This window comes from Centrocercus urophasianus, unplaced genomic scaffold (assembly GCF_019232065.1).
Source record: "Centrocercus urophasianus isolate 14NV4802_14NV808 unplaced genomic scaffold, USGS_Curo_1.0 seq_14, whole genome shotgun sequence".
NCBI lineage: Eukaryota > Metazoa > Chordata > Aves > Galliformes > Phasianidae > Centrocercus > Centrocercus urophasianus.
In genome coordinates, this window is record NW_024884586.1 from 13,753,134 (window position 1) to 13,771,320 (window position 18,187).

Sequence of the window (18,187 nt, forward strand, 5' to 3'; positions counted from 1 at the left end):
AGAAAGGTGAATGCAATATTTTTCTATGTAATTCTACAGAAATTGACTGAATATATTCTAGTTCTCCATTCAATTGGCATTATTCCATTCAATTCAACAAAACCAGAATTATTTTTAGTCTAGATGAAGTTATGAACCTTCTCCTCTAAACAATCCATTTACTTGTGAGGAATATCAGGAGCTTTAGACAGCTAATTGTTAAGAAAATGTAGCTTTTATAAAACAGGCATCAAAAGATAAAAATAAGAGAAATGTGGGGTTTTTTTAGTGCACAATGAAGATGATCTGCTTTCCAATTGCTGAAATGCTGAAAGTATGGTGAAGACTGGATTCAGTTTTAATTCTTTAAAACAAGCAATCAAAACCACAAAACACACCACCAAAACAACAACAAAAGCCTTTTCCTTTTTTTTTGAAGTAGTCATTTCCTTTCATTTCTTTTTGTTCCTTCCCACCATAAAAAACGGAGTAGCAATGGTAGCTGTGAACTGAAAACAGCAAGCATTGCCTGTGATGAATCAAGAGAGGTCCTTATCTTCAGCATTTATAACATGTTATGTCTGGTGTACATTAAATTTAGGAGGCTTTACAGTGACTAATAGACGGCAATGGCTTACGTTTATACTACAGTTGTACTTTTATCTAGAAGTATCTATACTTATACTACATTAATACTCTTATCTAGAAGTTTGCTTGTGAGCTTTAAGTTCTAAACTGACAGATAACATATGTAGTATATCAGAATTACCTTATTCTTCACTTAAATTCAGCTATTTCTGGATATAGAGACTTTTTTGCAGTATACCATGTGAAGATTGCTGCCTTCAATTCAGACTGAAAGCACAATGCAAACTATATATGTGTTCAAATTTGACCTACTACTGTACTATGGTAAACTTTCCAACTGCTTTAGAAACTGTTTTTTGGAAAGACGGTTTGACTCATTTGCTTGTATCATACTAAAGAGGAACATTTGTGTTAGTACAGTACCAGAGAACTGCTGTAGGATTAGCTTGGAAGAACAATCTGCTTTTATGGAATTCTTACAACAGCTTCTTGAAGCTCTCCATTTCGCTCAATAGATGCAGTGGACCTTTTTTTCAGCTCAGCCAGAAAGCTGGGTATCCATTGTGAGGAGACCACCATTCTGTGACCTTCAGTCAACAGAAACTTATGCATACTGACAATCTGTCTAACAGTACTTGCAGAAGGATGCGATAGAAAATCTCTCATTCTTGACATCTGTCTTGAGTAAGCCAGGACATGACAGATTTCTAAGGAAAGAGCCATTAATTATCTTCTCTCTTCTTAAAAGTGGAGGCAAATGCTGCAAGAGAGTAGCCATCATTCAGCGAGAATTATAAAAATATGATATCTGCTGTTTAGACTGCAGATAGTGGCAAGTACTGGGGAATAAAGTCCTCTATGTAGGCAACAAGTACAAGAGAGCAAAGCTGTATCCTACCACCACTCATTAAAGTTATTTACGGAGGTAGAGCTTGCTTCTGTTCCACAAAGAAGCTTAACAATGTAACCTGCAGTATACTGCAGTCAGCAGACAACCTTAAGAGTTTCTCCCTAATGTATTAAGGTAGCATAGCAACATTCCAATTTAATTAAGGGTCTGCTAGGAACTTGCAAATTTTATTTTTCCTTCTTAAAGGGTATAAGATCCTCCTTTAAAAATTTTCATTTTACTTTCATTCTGGTGCCCAAGTTGTCAGCAATCTTTTTTTCCTTAAATATAGTACAAATTGCTAAATAACTTTAAAATTATACAGCAGCAAAAAGAGCAGATTTTTTTTTTTTCTTTTAATGGTTTGGGGTGCTTTTCTTCTCACTAGGATCCTTCACATTTACACTAAATACAGCTTCATTTTTCAAAATGAAATTTAACAAGCAGTACTTACGAGTAAGAAAGGCACTTACTAGACTAAATTCAATTGCACTTCACTATTCTTATCTCCCAATTTTTACTGAAAGGCAAAGTAAGAACATACTGGGGAGTGAGAAAAATAACTTCATTAAAGACAGCTGACCAGACAACACAGTCACAGCAGACAGTACACCAGAAAGTATGACGCTACTACAGTCCTCTTCATGAAATTCTGGTTTTCGTATTATTGATTCAAGGATTTTGAACACAGATTCGCTATAATCCTCACACAATCTACAAAAAATAATAGCTGACTTAATTTATAGCTTTCTCTTAATTTCACTTTATATACCTTGGACATCAGTTTTATAGGTGGACACAGACTCCAAAGGGATCACTACTAATTAGTTTGGGCATTCCCTCTGTCCTTTCTCACAGATTCTTATATGAACTGTCCCAGGAAGAGGCCTTGTGAAGACCTTCCATCTTACAAACACAGCATGAAGATTGCCTGTAGTATTACAACACAGTCAGGATTTTCTATCTGCTGTCAAAAATCAAATTTACAGACCACATCCCCAGCTTATATAATTCAGTATACCTTCACTGGTACAAGATCTGTCTCACTGCATCCATTTAGCTTATCAAACTCCTCATCTTGAATTTCTATCCAAGTGCTGGTAACAGACAACTGAGGATTAATTGACTTAAACAGTAAAAAAGGATAACCACATATCTTTCTTCACAGTTAATGAAATACTTGTCTCAAAAAAAGATTAATTTTTAAATATGTACTGTTTATTCTTTATATTCATGTAAATATGAATCTACATATTCATATTGTACAGATTCATACACATTAATTATATTCATATAAAAATATCCAACTAATTATTTCTCAAAATTTTTTAACAGCATGGCAAATACATATACACAACTTTTTACAACTTTTTATGTCTCTGTTGTTTAGAGTGACTACTGGGTTTGTGCTACAAAATATCAACAAAAGGATGTTTCTATGAGGCATAGATGACAGCTCTGAGCAATTCAATGCTTGATAACCATGACAGTATTTTCTCTTGAATAAAGATATTAAATAGCGCATGGTATTAAAGTTCCAATTTTTTTTTTTACTCCTTTGGTGATGAATTATGATCTGCCAAAGACATACCATAAAGAACTAATAAATTCAGGATCAATATTCAAAGTTCAAGCCTATTTTTTTTTTTTTTTTTTTTTTTTTTATTATATGAAAAATATTGTCGTCTAGGTAATATTAACTCTGCCTTAAGCTTCCTTTCACAATCAGGTACTAAATGTTCAATTGTTTTGAACTGTAGAAAATAAATGAATCACTTTATCTTCCCTATTTGTCTGGTCAGTTCACTCAAGGATAACTTGTGTCATTTACCAATGAAAGGATTAAAAGCATTTCAGAAGGGAAATTGGGATGATTGCTTCTTCATATTTCTATTACATTGTTGCTTGTCATTTGTCCCTTTGGCCAAATGCCATACCGCTTACAAATAGCCCATTCTCTTATGTAATAAGCCAAAATAGAGCCTTTCTGTTTAAATATACAGATGAATCTTAAACACAAGTTAACAAAGAATACTGGAGAAGATCATAGGCTTCCATTATCTTGAATATATTATCTAAATGAGGCCTGGTCATACTCCAGCTGAGTTAGAACCAAGTGTATAAAACTATCAGGACTGTATTAGAAAACAGCATCTGTACTGTTTGACATTTGATTACTTTCTTACTGATACAAAGCCAAATAAAAGCTAATAGATTTTATTATTGTTATTATTCTGCTATTAAAAGCAGCTGTTTACAAAATTTGGAAATTTTAAAAAGGCTTTGTAAAGAAACTGCACTTCAGAATTACTCTAAAGGTGACTGAAGGTCTGAAATTTATTTTCCAAGATGTATATAAAATGGGAGCTTGCTGTAGTAAATGGCCTTTGCCCGAACAAATCATTCTTTCAGAGATTTCTTTTTTTGCTGTATACTTGACTACATGCATTATTTGTACCTGTTGTATCTCAGCAATGCTAACAATCAGCTTTCACAGAATCACAAAATGGCCCGGGTTGCATGTGGCACAGGGGTTGAAGATTCATGATTCTTAAGGTCCCTGCCAACGCTGGCTATTCTGTGATTCTGTGAGGTCACGAACTTCACCAGGGCACGGTCATTGCAGCCCAGGCTGCCTCCAACCTTAATGCTGTTAATGACCTCCTTTTTTGTTTTGTAGAGTTGAACATGCTATGAAAAAAGATCAGCACTGTATGTAGCTTTGCAGTGCTTAAGCATAGCATATAGAAACATAAGGAACACTCATGCATACCTATACATTATTACTTGAGCAACGCTGTGGACAACTGTATAATATTAGATGAAAGGTTTGTTTCATTTTTTCCTCATCAAACATCAAAAAGACTTATGACAAATGAAAGCTTTAATTACTTACTCTATGTCATGAGGACTTTGCTTTAAGACTGAGCTTTGATACAATCATGAGGGCCTCATGAAAGTAGAGAAAAACTGTATAAAAATGATGTCGATGCTATAGCCCGACTGTTTTTGTAACTAAACATAATAAGAAAAAGAATTTTAAAACCAAAATTGATGTGTGTGATTATCCAACAGTAATAAAAATTAAAATTTATACTGTTCAGATAAGGTTCAGTGAAAAAGAGCAAAAAGTACATGTAACTTCACTTTTTTTTTTTTTTTAATTTTATGTTAAAATGGTGTTTGTTTTTTTTTCAAACCAAATATACACTGTTAAACTATAGAATAGATCTATAGCTAACATCTGAAGTGAAAGTGTACTGAAGTATCTCTGACTAAATTATTACGGGAAAGTATTTCTGATGGCAGGAGAATTTGACCCCTAATTAAATTTCCAAGTTTTGGATAAATTCAGGAGAAATGGATGCTAAAAGTCCATCTTTTCAGACAAAGAACATAATAAACTTATACATTCACCAGTAACTAAAAGGAAATCTAAAAGCATAGTCTAGGTAACACATATATAGATCTTAGAATTCTTTAGAACTCAGGGCAATGGTGGTACAGGAGTGAATTAGAGACTGAAAATATAAAATAGGTACCTCACATACTGACCTGTGAGCCAAGATCATTCCCATATTCCTAATGCTTCACTCAGTGTTTTCAACCAATATATAATGATGCCATATGAACTGCTGGTGTTGTGATGCAGATGCAGTATGGCTATAACGAGGGACAGGAAAAGGCATGTAGGTTAGCATTAATCAAATAAACAGGTTTCTCTTCTCTTGCTCAAAACAAGTATGACCCTGATCTTCAAAATACAGTATGAAGTGAATGACTGGTCAGCCAAGTCACCTTGTAGTCTCTGCTTCTCATCCAGGTGATTGGAGGACAAGCACTTTCAGGACAAATGAAATATAACTCAAGTTTGTACTTATAACTAAGATTGTACATATAAAATACGTCTTCCCAATAAAATTAAAACATCATCATACACTTTCTGCAAGCTGGACACAGCAGTGAATTTGTATGTCCAACTAGAATTAAAACTTGTCTTCTGTAGCAGTTTACAGGTTGTCCTGTAAACTGTTATTTATTTCAGGTTGTCCAAAGAAGCTGTGGATGCCCGAACCCTGGAGGCATTCAAAGCCATGTTGAATGGGGCCCTGGGCAGTCTGATCTGGTGGGGGCAACCCTGCTCAAGGAAAGAGAGTTGAAACTAGATGATCTTAAACATCCCTTCTAATCCAAGACATTCTGTGAATCTATGATTCTATAATTTTATGATTGTAAGACTCTATGATTTTATTTACCCTATTTCCATCTCCAGGGAACCTGAATGGTATACGCTGCATTTGTGATTAGCTTCAGCTCTTACATGAAGAAGATATTCCTATAGCACAACTGACCAAGTTATTCCTGCAATACACGTAGCAGAAGTTTTGTTGCAATACTAAAGGTTATAAACTTACATCCTGCTGCTGAAAGAGGCTGGGGGATATTACGCAGCCAGATCTGATGCTGATTTGATCTTGAAAATCAGCAAAGTAGCTTCCTGTCTCAAGATCATAGAGCTACATAGTCTTTTTTTCTAAAGGGTCAGAGTGAGATTGAAAAAAAAAAAAACCAAAAAAACTAATCTCAGTTAATCGCTACAGCCATATCTGGTTCACTAGAGCCACTGACTCATGTGGTATGAAAAAGCAATAAATAAAAAGGTTGCACCCCTGCAAACTAAACTTGTAAAATGCCCTTTTGTAATTATGAATGAAATAGAAACACTTATTTGCTGTTGATTATTCCTTTGATCACCTGATATGTCTGTAATTTAAGTTGAAGACAATGATAAAATACATAGGGTTTGCTGTAGAAAATTAATTTTAATTGAATTAGAAGCCATATTTTCTTCTTAAGTTGTCTTCTTAGTATATAATTTTATTGTTGATTTTTGTTTTTTATTATTATTTTTAATTCATCTCCTCTCCTACTCCAGAAACTCTGCCAATAGAGTTTACTAAACAATAGCCTGTTATGCAATGCATTGAAATGTACACAGTGGCTTTGATGATAATAAACTCTTCAGAAGCCTAGAAATACTTTTTGCACAGCCTGGGGACAGAAATCTAAAGAATTTTATTCCTATAGGCCTTATGAGGGAATTTTAAACATCCTACAAGATAACTCCAAACAACTATCTAAAAGAAATAATTTTTAATTAGGTTCTATAGAAGAAATGATTTTCCCAGTAAAACCATTAGAAGGACACTTTATTTTCATAACAGTTTCATAGAAATTCAGTCCTATTCAGTTTCTACAAGATCCCTATCCTTCTAATCTCTGTTAAGAGTTATATCCAGACTCTCTCCCACTCACATATATTTTCTCATGTATCATCACACATAAGATTACACATAGATTTTTGGTGATGGAAAGGACTGAGGCCAGCATACTTCATCATGATCAAATCTTCCATTCCTAAAGCAGGAACAAGGTATTTACCTAGTTTTGAAGATATGATACAGTTACTTTTTGTGACTTATTGCATAATCTGTTGTAATTTTCATGGAGTTTTCAAAGCCACCTTACATTGAGTTTAGGTGAAGAACATATAGAGCACCTATTTCTAAGTTAGAATAGAATAAATCGTATTATGATTTCCTCTGTTTCTAATTTGGTCTTTTTGCTTTTTAATTCTTACTAGTGCTGCAGAAACATGAAAAATGATGGAGCTGAGAAAGCACAAAATTATCTTGTGCAACAGAAATTTACACAGAGGGTCTGAAATCATTACCAATCCTTTGAGAGAGTCCTGGGAGACTAGAATTCAACAACTTGAATAGTGTTCCATGCAAAAGAAACAACTGCTTCTGGGGAGAGGTAACGAAATGGGAAGATGAGTGTCTTTGTTAACATTTTCTATTTCATAGAACAATCATGCCTTAAAGCTGCCAGGACCAGCCCTTTGGATGTTTGTTTCAAACAAATAATGACATTTACAAATGCTATTTCATCTTGCCAAGGACATGAGGTCAACTAACTATCTATTCTATTAGTTGAGATGTGAATACACATACGTATAAACATACGAGTCATACATATATCTCAAACACATATGCTTAAAATAGAAGTAGAATGTAGAATTAAGGTCTCAAAAGAGGAAATTAACTCACCGTAACCTAGTCTTGTTTGAGGGTAGTCACATGATACATTAATTTGAAATCTAATTACGCTCTACTGTTAAGCACAAATGCAGGGAACTACATGTACCCAAGGAGATATTTCAAAGAGTTTTCCTCCATGGAATGTCTGCAATACCTATTTTTAAATCAAGGATCCAAGATTTTGCCGCCACTGAAATGAAGCTAATATCTGCACAATGAACCAAAAGAGCATTCTCCTAATTAGTGGTGTCTGTATTTAGCCAGACACAAATGAGAGATTTCCATTCCAGTCCCCAGAATCAATCAAAATCTCCTCCAAGTGCATCTTGTGGAATTGACAAATATATGTTCCCATGTGATTGAAAAATCCACATTTTTCAAGCTAGCTCAATGTTTTCGTTACATTAGCGGATGAAATTTTTGAGTCCTAGTTCATCCTTTGGGCAGAACAGAGTTGGAAAATGAGTCTACCAACAAAGAAATAAAGATCTTCATAATTATAATAATAAATCCAACAACAAATGAATCAGAAAATCTTTCTCCAATGAAGACCTGAGAGCTTGCTTGTTTTTAGTCCTTGCTACACCATTGGTATCTCTATGTCCACAAGGTAATAGAGGTTCTAGATTTTACCTTTCATTTGAAATGGCATCCAGTAGCCTATCAAAAATGAACAGATTACTGGGGCTGAGATTCAGCATGCATTGAAACATTCTGAACCACTGCATGATCAAAAATTCAAATCTCTTTCTGACCTGTGATTTTGGTCCTTCTGAGATTCTGTAAATCAAATGAAATTCACCGTAGAGAACATTTTAGTCTTATTATCACTAGCAAACAGTTTAAGAAAAAATATCACAGGCAATAACAACAAATATAATTATTTTTAAAATTGCATGATGACTAGAACATGCAAACCACAATCAGTATTCTAAGACCATCTGTAGGATGGACAGTGCTTTTATAACCCATTAAAGCTATCTTAATCGGTACATCACTATCGGTTCCACTGTTTCAACAAATTGGTGCTTCAGAGGAGCTTTATCTGAACACACTGTGTTCCATACCAGCGATCCTGCAATCAGTAATAAAACATAATGAAACAATGTTAACAGCACACTGTGCTAGTTTGAACAGCATGTAATTCAATAAGTTTTGGTATCTTGGCCAAGGCAATTCTAACCTGCCTGTAGATTTAGATAGAAAGATAGAAAAGACATTTTCCAGCAAGTCTGAATTGCACATATACTCTCTCTGACCATGTTTTTTCCTAGACCTGAATTGTTCTGCAGTTCCACTACAGACACAGAAGGGACTGATGCCTCTACAGCCTGTTAAAGAAGTAACTGTGCTTTCGTTTCATAGGCCAGCAGAAAAGGTAAACTAAATCTTTTTCTTCTGCCACATCCAATTCCCAAGTTACACTGTTAGGTACTTTCAGCTTCATTTGAAACATCAAGTATGGGTCATTGCTTCAAGCAAGATGCTAGATGTCATGGGTTTTGCAACTTTATCCAATAAGCTGAAACGTCTACTTGTACGCAGCAGATTGCTAGATCTCTATTTAAGCACAGCTGCTGCCTTAGCAGTTGCACCCTGTGCAGTAGTGTGTCTGCTGAGGGGGATTCATGGCATGCACTGCAGGCAAGGGGGCAGAACACCAGGGTATGGAAACCGTGCAGTACTAGAAGTCACCCCTGGGTTGTACTACAGAAGAAAATGAGAGAGGAAGGGAGGGAGCTGATGACAGCCCACACACTGGATGATCGGTTTCTTTCTGAAATGAGGAAAGTAAAACAACACTCAGCAGTGATGAAAAGAAGTAAAAGAGCAACCCTGAACTATCACTTCTCTCAGTGTTGCAGAGGCTGGCTCCATGCCCAAGGCAAAATTACATCTAAACTCTCACAAGCAGCTGAGCGAGAAACACTGAAGTGTGCAAAGACTAAGTTGAAGTTCCCATTTCTATTTGAAGCTAAAAGCAGCTGAAGATCCTAACCTCAGGATTTGGCCTAAATTTTATAAATATATATTCTTTGCAGTCTTGCACAGCCTAACACAGTGTTTTTCAGCAATGCAGAAGTGCCCCTATAGAAAACTTAAAACCTTTATTCAAGTAAGCTGCAGCTCAGAAACAGTTCCCCAGCTCCTCAAATCAGCACTTCCGTAACAGTAGGGAACCTCTGAGTACTGACACCCTTCCCCCCCAAAAAAAAAAAACAGCTGGTCTCTGATATTCAGCAGTGTGAGGTAACACCAATACTAGCAGTCATGGAATCATAGAATCACTAAGGTTGGTGAAGACTTCCAAGATCATCCAGTCCAAACATACACTTGTCAACAGTACTTCCCCATTAAACCACATCCCTTAGTACAACACCAGAGCATTTCTTGCATGTTTCCAGGGATGGTGACTCAACCACCTCAGGCAGCCCATTCCAATGCCTGACCACACTTTCAGAAACATTTTTCCTAACATCCAACCTGAATATCCTCTGGAGCAATTTAAAGCCACCACTTCTTGTCCTGTCACTTGTTACACAGAAGAAGAGGCTAACCTCCACCTAGCCACAATCTCCTTTCAGGGAGCTGCAGAGAGTGATAAAATGTTTCCTGAGCCTGCTCTTCTCCACTCTAAACAGTTCTAGCTCCCTCAGCTGCTCCTCCAAAGACTTGTACTGGAGACACCTCAGCAGCTTTGTTTCTTTTCTCTGGGCATGCTCCAGGGCCTTCATGCCTTTCTTCTAGCAAGGGGCCCAAAAATAAACACAGGGGTGATCACTTCACTGCTTCTGCTGTTTAGGCTATTTCTGATATGAGCCAGGATGTCATTGACCTTCTTGGTCACCTTGGCATATTTGCTGGCTCATGTTCAACCAAGTGTCAACCAATGCCCCCAGGTCCTCTCCTTCTACACAGTCTTCCAACCACTCTGCCTCGAGCCTACAGCATTACCTGAGGTCATCGTGGCCAAAGTGCAGGACCCGGCACTTGGCTTGTTGAACTTCATCCCACGGGTCTCAGCCCCGTGATCCAGCCTATGTAGATCCCTCTGAAGAGTCTCAGACTGACTGACACCTCCACCAAACTTGACGTCATCTGCAAACTTACTGAGGGTGCACTCAATCCCCTCGTCTAGGTTATCAATAAAGATATTGAACAGGACAGGCCCAAATACTGACCCCTGGGGAACACTACTCATGACTTAGTTTTAAACACATGGATCAGGGGGTGTTTGCTGAAACTATGAACACCCAAGCTGATCTGAAACTTAACTTTTAATAATGCGAATTTAAAAGCTAGAAACACCTCAGTTTCTAAGCAGGCCTTGATATATTTAAATGAATTTAAAAGAAAACTCCCGCATGCACAGGTTATTTTATAAGAGCCATCTGTGCAGGCTTTTTTTATACTTTCCACTGCAGCAATCAGTACTGCCCACTCCCAGAGATAGGAAACTGGATTAGAATAACCATGAGGTTGAGCTAGTATGGCAGTTCTGCAGCTGTGTCCCTACAGGAGAGACATGGGAGCAAGGCTATGGATCAGCCGCAAGACAAACAGATATTCTGTTCTCAAGGATGGAGCCCTGGGCAGCCTGATCTAGGGAGAGGCAACCCTGCTTATGGCACAGGGCATGGAACTAGATGATCTTGAAGTTCCCTTCTAACCTAAAACACTCTGTGATTCTGTGATGAATATACTAGTTCATTACAACCTGAAAGGTGAAACTCCTCAGACAGCTGAAATTGTAATCAAATTATATTTCTTCTTGCTTTCATATCTACATCAGTATTTTTCCACTCCAGCACTAGATAACATTACCAGCCTTTTAAGCAATTTTTGAGGACCACTGAGATCAGCTTGTCTGAGAACAATCAACATACTGTTCTCAACTTGTGTCACAGAAAAGAGAGATACTATTATTTCCTCTCCATTTCAAGCTTAATTTTCTCTTCTTAATCTGAGTTTTAAAGGGGCTCGCAGAAGTGTCAGCTCTGTGTTGTCTGATGATGGATTTCATTAGTTTAAGGTGACATTTCAGTTTTGTTTTGATAATTTATAGTTTCATTGTTTCATACAGAGAAGAATCCTTTTAAATTGATGACACATTTCTGCGCACAGTAGAATCCTCCCTTGGTAAACTTAGGAAAAAAATCACATACTGCAGCAATAGCTATTCATACCCCAAAAGTGGGTAAGGATAATGAGGAATAAAGCAGACAGATAATGGCCATTTTAAGCATGGTCTGAAGTTTCTGAGTAAAACTGTTCAGCATACAAAAGCAATTTGAATTCCTATGACTGCAGTCATGGAAAAAAATGCACAGCTAATGGTAATGACAATGTTGAAAAATACAGTTTTTTGTATCTGAGAATTTGCTCACATAATGCTATTGTGCTCTTTGTATCTGTTCTGGTTTCCATGGAAATAAATAGGAAGCATTACTTTCAGAGCAGCCTAAGTACATAGAATCAAAGAATCCTTAGAGTTGGAAGGGACCTTTGGGTCATCTAGTGCAACTCCTCCACAATGAACAGGAACACAACAGCTACATCAGGTTGCCCAGAGCCTTATCCAGTCTTGCCTTGAAAGTCTCCGGGGATGAGGGATCAACCACCTCTCTGTACAACCTGTTCCAAAAGACTTTTTTGTTATATCCAACCTCAATCTACCCTCTTGAAGCTTGAAGCCATTTCCCCTAGTGTTTGAGATTACAGGTAAATTATTTATTTTATCAAATGTTTTTGTAAATCTTTTTTGAGTTTAAGATCTCAAGTTAAAAATACCACTTTCTCCTATGTACAAACAAATGAATTTTTGTTTATTAGAAGAGTGTTGTCAATCTTAATAATTATGAAAAACCATTGAACACTTTATTATTATTTAGATATTTATATTTTCCATTAAAGAAAGGAATATTACAAGAACATACTGTCAACAGAAAATCTAATTTAAACCCAAGAGATTATTTGCCTGTTTTTCACTATTTCTTCTTTGCATTTTAAGATTTCCAGCAATTTTATGATTACAAATCATAACATTGTGCTGGCACATGAATAAGAGAAACAGAAACTGATTGTTTTTTGTTCATTGCCTAGGCTGAAGAAAGTGGAGTGCACATAAAGCACACGCATTAGCTATAAAAATTCTGTCAGCTTTAATAATTTATTTTATTATTAGTAACACTGTGTGAGCAGGCATGTTTCCCAGGACTCACTAAACACAAGGCAGAGTCAAAAATTTAAGCATTTCCTGTGATTAGGCTTTATTATTGCATAGAAAATAACAAAACAACAGTTAAAAATATACATGCTTCTCAATAGACTTCTGTAAACTTAACTGCTGGTAGTTTTCTTCTCTTAGGATGCCTTAATATCTTCAATAGAGCCAATCCTACTTCTTTTATATTTAGGTCATGATAATGAGTTACCTGCCTTGGTGAGTCATTGTGCTGCTATTGACAATTCTTATGATTTCATAATGCAATATTATTTCTAAGTGTCAAACTATATAACCTTACTGCAGTCAGTCATGATGCTATCTGTACTTTAAAAAGTCTACTGGCCACATTTCTGTACCTTTTTTTTTTTTCCTGCAGAAGTAGCTACATGTGTAAATATCCCCTGGTTTTTGTTATTTTTAATCATGTTTAAAAATATCAACAGGCCTCACTGAGAGATAACGTCCAACTCCTACATTTGATTTTATGCTTAGTGGGCTGAATCGTAAGACTGGTAAGGAATTTTACAAGATTTTTTTTTTTTTTTTTTTTTTTAAAAAAACAGAATCCTTGGCAAAAAGGCAAATTTGTTAGGCTTCCAATGTAGTTGGAAGCTCAGAAAGTGTGTCAGCACCATTCTGAGGCTGAATCTAAAACCATCCTTCTATCTGCTGCAAATTAAGATGCCTGATGGCCCTGGAGCATGCAACTTTGAAGCTCTGTAGGCTTGGCTTAAACTGATTCTCCAAGAGCTCTTTGTTGCCTATCTTTGCACAAAGGCTTATGTAAGGAGTGATGTTGGTTTACTCAACAGCTCAAGAACCTTAATATTTCAACTTCTTTTACCCTCACTTATTTGAAAGCATCTCCAACTTCCTAGGTCATATGAAATTAGTAAACTTCATTCTTCCATTAATATCTATTGGTCCTATTTTTTTTTTTTTTTCTCTCCAGTAATGAGTTTCAGTACAGTCAGTTTTAGTGATAAATGGCGACGTGAGAAGAATGGGAATGGGACAGTTTGCAGGAAGTTGAAGATAGTATAGAAAAATACATTTTGTGAAGTGAGGAAAAGCTGTGCAGAGGCAGATTCTGAAGTTATAAGTCTATGAATATTATTTAAGTGCAAACAAAAATACATTAATGTTAGGAATCTCTAAAGAAAAAATTAAAAACAAAAACATTGTCAGTCCCTTTTAAAATGTTTAGCATTCCTACTTCTTGAATACTGTGCCACATTTTAAAAGGATACAAAACAAAGGAATGTTTACAGTGAATAGCTGAGATAAAAGACCCGGAAAAGATTCTGCATGGAACATGGTCAAGTCTGCTAGGATTCTGAAAAATAAGCAGAGAAGAGCAAAATAATCAAAGTCTATACAAAAATGTTATATAGAAAAAAATCAGGAATTGACCAGCTTTTGCTGTTTCTCCCTATAAAAGCTTTAGGTAGTTTGAACAGAATGTATCAGAATGCTAGAAGAAACATTATTTCTGAAAACATGTAGGTTTTTTGGGGAAAGCAATCCAGTAAGAGTTGATAAAAGTAAATCCACTTTTCATTCATATATTCATCTAGGCTCAAAATATTCAAAGACTGGACAAATACCTAGTTAGGGGAAGAAGCCTAGGTAGTTGATCTGCTCTAGATCTTTGGTGTGTTTGAGTTATCATGGTTAGAATGAGAATACTGATAAAACAGATACTTGAGTAAACTTGCACCAAATACTATACAGATACAAGCTGTTAGAATGAAAAACTACCAACTGCTCAAAACTGCTCAACAATAAAATCCCAAAGAAGTCCTAATTTTAATAGTGAAGACTAATTCAATATACTGTTATGCTTGTGTTCTTTTCCTATATCCCTTCCTACATAACCACTCTGCGCTACTACAGGAGAAGGATACAGAATACTGATCTTAAGAAATGATGCCAGAAGCAAGAGACCAGAAATATTAACAACATAATAAATTTTAGGTGGAGAAAGGACTCCTAGTGAACTGAAAAAGGAGACAGCATGTTGATATTAGAATAAAAAGGAAAGCGCTAATACATAACCAACACTGAGATATATGGAGGTGTACCTTTTTGATTTTGAATTTCTACATCAATTTTCAACTTAAAAAGAAGTGTTGACAAAATGCAAATGGAGGGCATATCCCACGAGAAGTGAATGATGTTCAAGACAGAACTCTCAAATATTTAACATTGCTGATGATGGAGTCACGAGAACATAATTAACCCTTTCCTAATTGGATTGCTGTCTGCATACTGAGTGAGATCATAGAGTCACAGAACAGCTTGGGTTGAAGGAAACTGGGAAGTTTTAATGTTACTGGTACCAGTTGGTTAAATAAGGTATTTCCTTAGGTGTTTGGTTTTTTTTGTTTGTTTGTTTTGGTTTTTTTTTTTTTTTAATGTATATATATATTTACCTTCATACACCCCTCAAAATCTCTCCTTTAATTCAAGCAATATAGAAAGATTTGTTGAGTCAATGGAGATGTTTTCTAATAATGGGGTAAAATAATAGACAAGTGGTTTTGGAGCTTGAAAAAAAAAAAAAGCAAACAAACATCTGGTGGAACACTGCCAGACAGTGCACTATTCATTATTGCAATGCAAACAAAATATCTGAGTAATATTAGTATTCCACCTTACCCAACCCTAGAATTGATGGAAACAATTTATTTTCCTATTCCTAAATGGTTTATACCCTATCGTTGCTACACCGTAAAATAAGACAAATAAAAAACAGTGGATTTCTTTCCCCACACAACATGTTTCAAAGATAACCTTCATGTGACTAGAGAATTCAAAGAACAGAAATTTTTGAGAGTGCTATAGAGATGTATATTTGAACAAACTTAACATATTTGTGCATGGTGAACACATAAATTCTTCTTCCTATTCCTATGCTTTCTGGATTAAGTTTCTGCCTCTTAAATGACACTGAACAGCTGTCAAAAATGTTTTTGTTGATTGTTGTTTAAGTATTTTCTTGGACAAAGTTAAATGCCCACAGGGAAATAAGTGCTTGAATTCAGTTTGAATTCTCAGTGCTTGAATTATTGATTTTATGATTGTATCTGTAAAATTTTAAGGGTCATGTTAATTGATACTGCAACTTCTTTTGCTTTAAATACTATTTCTTTGTTTTTATCCCGAGATTCAGTGCAGAGGAATATTATGCAAACTGTCAACAGCTCAAATTCCAGGGCAGAACACCGAAGTTGAACAAAATCTAAAGGTAGATAGATCAGCCATTCCCTCAAAATTGCTTCCTTTTTCTTGTTTTCTAATATTTATTTTTCCATATGCCATAACATGACCTTCTCAAAAAAAAAACAAGATGAACCTTAACACAGCTTTGTTACTAGTTCCACAAATTTGACAAGATGGGGGCTAAGATCCCATTTGAAATGGTATATAGCTTGATGTATCTCACACTCTTACAGAGTAGTAGTGAGTTTACTGTGAATGGTAATTTAGGATGATTTTAAATTTCAGGCCTCTTTCAATATTACATGTGAAGCAAAAACAAAATTGCTCATTAATTCAGCTTTCCCTCTAAATAAAGCTGAATCAAGATCATTAAGCAGTGTCAAAGAGAAATAGACTGCTGGTCACATGTATTTTCAGAGCACACAAAGTATTTCTTTTTTACTTGCAAAAATGAAATTCTCAGAACTACAGCTGGATTATCAACTGAATTTGTTTTTCCTGCAGTAAAAAGACAGCAAACATCTCTTTCAAGTTCTCTGTCCTGCTTTGCGAATCAACCAGGTACATGTAGTTATATTTCATATGCAGTTTGAAAGCATTTCCATGTGTGTGCAAAGAAGCAGCTATTCTGAGTTTGCCTTTAATGGCGATAAAGAGCAATATTTGATAATAATTTGCAAGTAGAAAATTCTGGAGCATGCTAGTTTCTTATTTAGGAAATGTAAAACCACATAAGTTTAGAAAATATACTTTAAATGTAGAAATGAATAGATTAATAGTGCAGACAAACAGAATGCCAGAGATAAAATAAACAAAAACATCAGTTTCCAGTTGTCCGAAAAGGAACTTCTACTTCTCAAAATTTTTGATTTTTCTACTAAGCTGTTGCTTGTTCATTTCTGCTTTTATTTACTGCTATTTATGTAATACATAGAAATATTTTATGATAGCACTGCAAGGGCACCACACAACATTTGGAGTCACTCAGCATTAGTCTTATTCTGATGACAGAGAATTCAATGAAGAGCAAAGATGATTCAATGATAAGCACCTCTCTCCTATTCAACACAGATCTAGACGTAAACAGAAGATAATTCACACTAAAAAGCCTCATAGTTAAATTTCACTGAATTGTTAATCTTCTATTCTTAAGAGTTTAAAATATTTTTTAGTCCTATGTTGCAAAATACCCTGGATATTTTTGTGCGCTGAGAGCTTACTTACACAGGTTTCTCTCCTTCTCTTTCTAGAGGAGCTGTTCATTGTTGTTCAAAGCAAGAAGGTGACTTTAAGGTTCATTATCTAATTGATCAAACAACCTGCTAATTAAATGTAACTGGGTCTAATCAAAGTGGAGACAATGCAGAAGCGCTGAAACTGTCAGGTAGGTGCATGATACTCAAGCCATTAAAGCAACTAGAGATCAGTATGTTCCTTAATTACATTAAAGCTAAGATTTTCAAACAAGCCAAACAGAGGGAATTAGCTATATGCTTTATATTGCCCTGCATATCTAAGATCGTGGTTTCAGGATGCCTGCATCTTAGCAATAAGCTCTGTTTTATATGACTGCTCTTACCAAGCTTGCTCATCTCCTACAGCCTTCACTCAATGCAAAGTCTGGGTGGAATTATTTAAGTGAACAGTCTTATTCATGGTTCCATTACTAAAGCAAAACATAAAAAACTGGAATATCTCATGTTCAGTTAAAAAAAACAATCTTTTTTCCATTGTTTAAAAAGTAACAACCTGCAATAATATATATGCAAAACTGCTGTACCACTCTTAATTCTTTGAATAGTAGCATTTTTTTCATTAACACATATACCTATTCTGAAAATACAAATAAGCAGTTGATGCCTCATTCTTGGATGCACTCAAGACCAGGGTGGATGGAGTTATGGGCAACCTGGTCTAATGAAAGGTGGCTGTGCCCATGGTAGGGGGGGGTTGAAACTACACGATATTTGAGGTCTCTTTTAACCCAAACAATTCTATGATTTCTACAAATTAAACCATTTGCTAATGTAAATCCATGAGGCTGTAAGGTATTAAACTGGACAGAAGTGGAGGGATATTATTTAGATTCAGTCAAAAGACCCTGGATTAAAAAAAAAAAAAAACAAAACAACAAACTGCTTTACTGCACAAGTTGGGCAGAGTAAAAAAAATAAA

General features: G+C 35.6%; 1 protein-coding gene across 4 annotated transcripts in view; it reads right to left on the minus strand.

Moving 5' to 3' along the window:
- LRRC4C (leucine rich repeat containing 4C) overlaps positions 1-18,187 on the minus strand; it is a 453,808-nt gene that overhangs the window by 15,920 nt on the left and 419,701 nt on the right. For 3 of the 4 annotated variants that reach the window (XM_042814664.1, XM_042814663.1, XM_042814666.1), the window contains one exon: positions 5,012-5,119. The exons of the other annotated variant lie outside the window; for it this stretch is intronic. The gene's annotated coding sequence lies outside the window, so the exon portion shown is untranslated. The remainder of the gene's footprint in view (positions 1-5,011; positions 5,120-18,187) is intronic. 4 annotated transcript variants of the gene reach the window in all.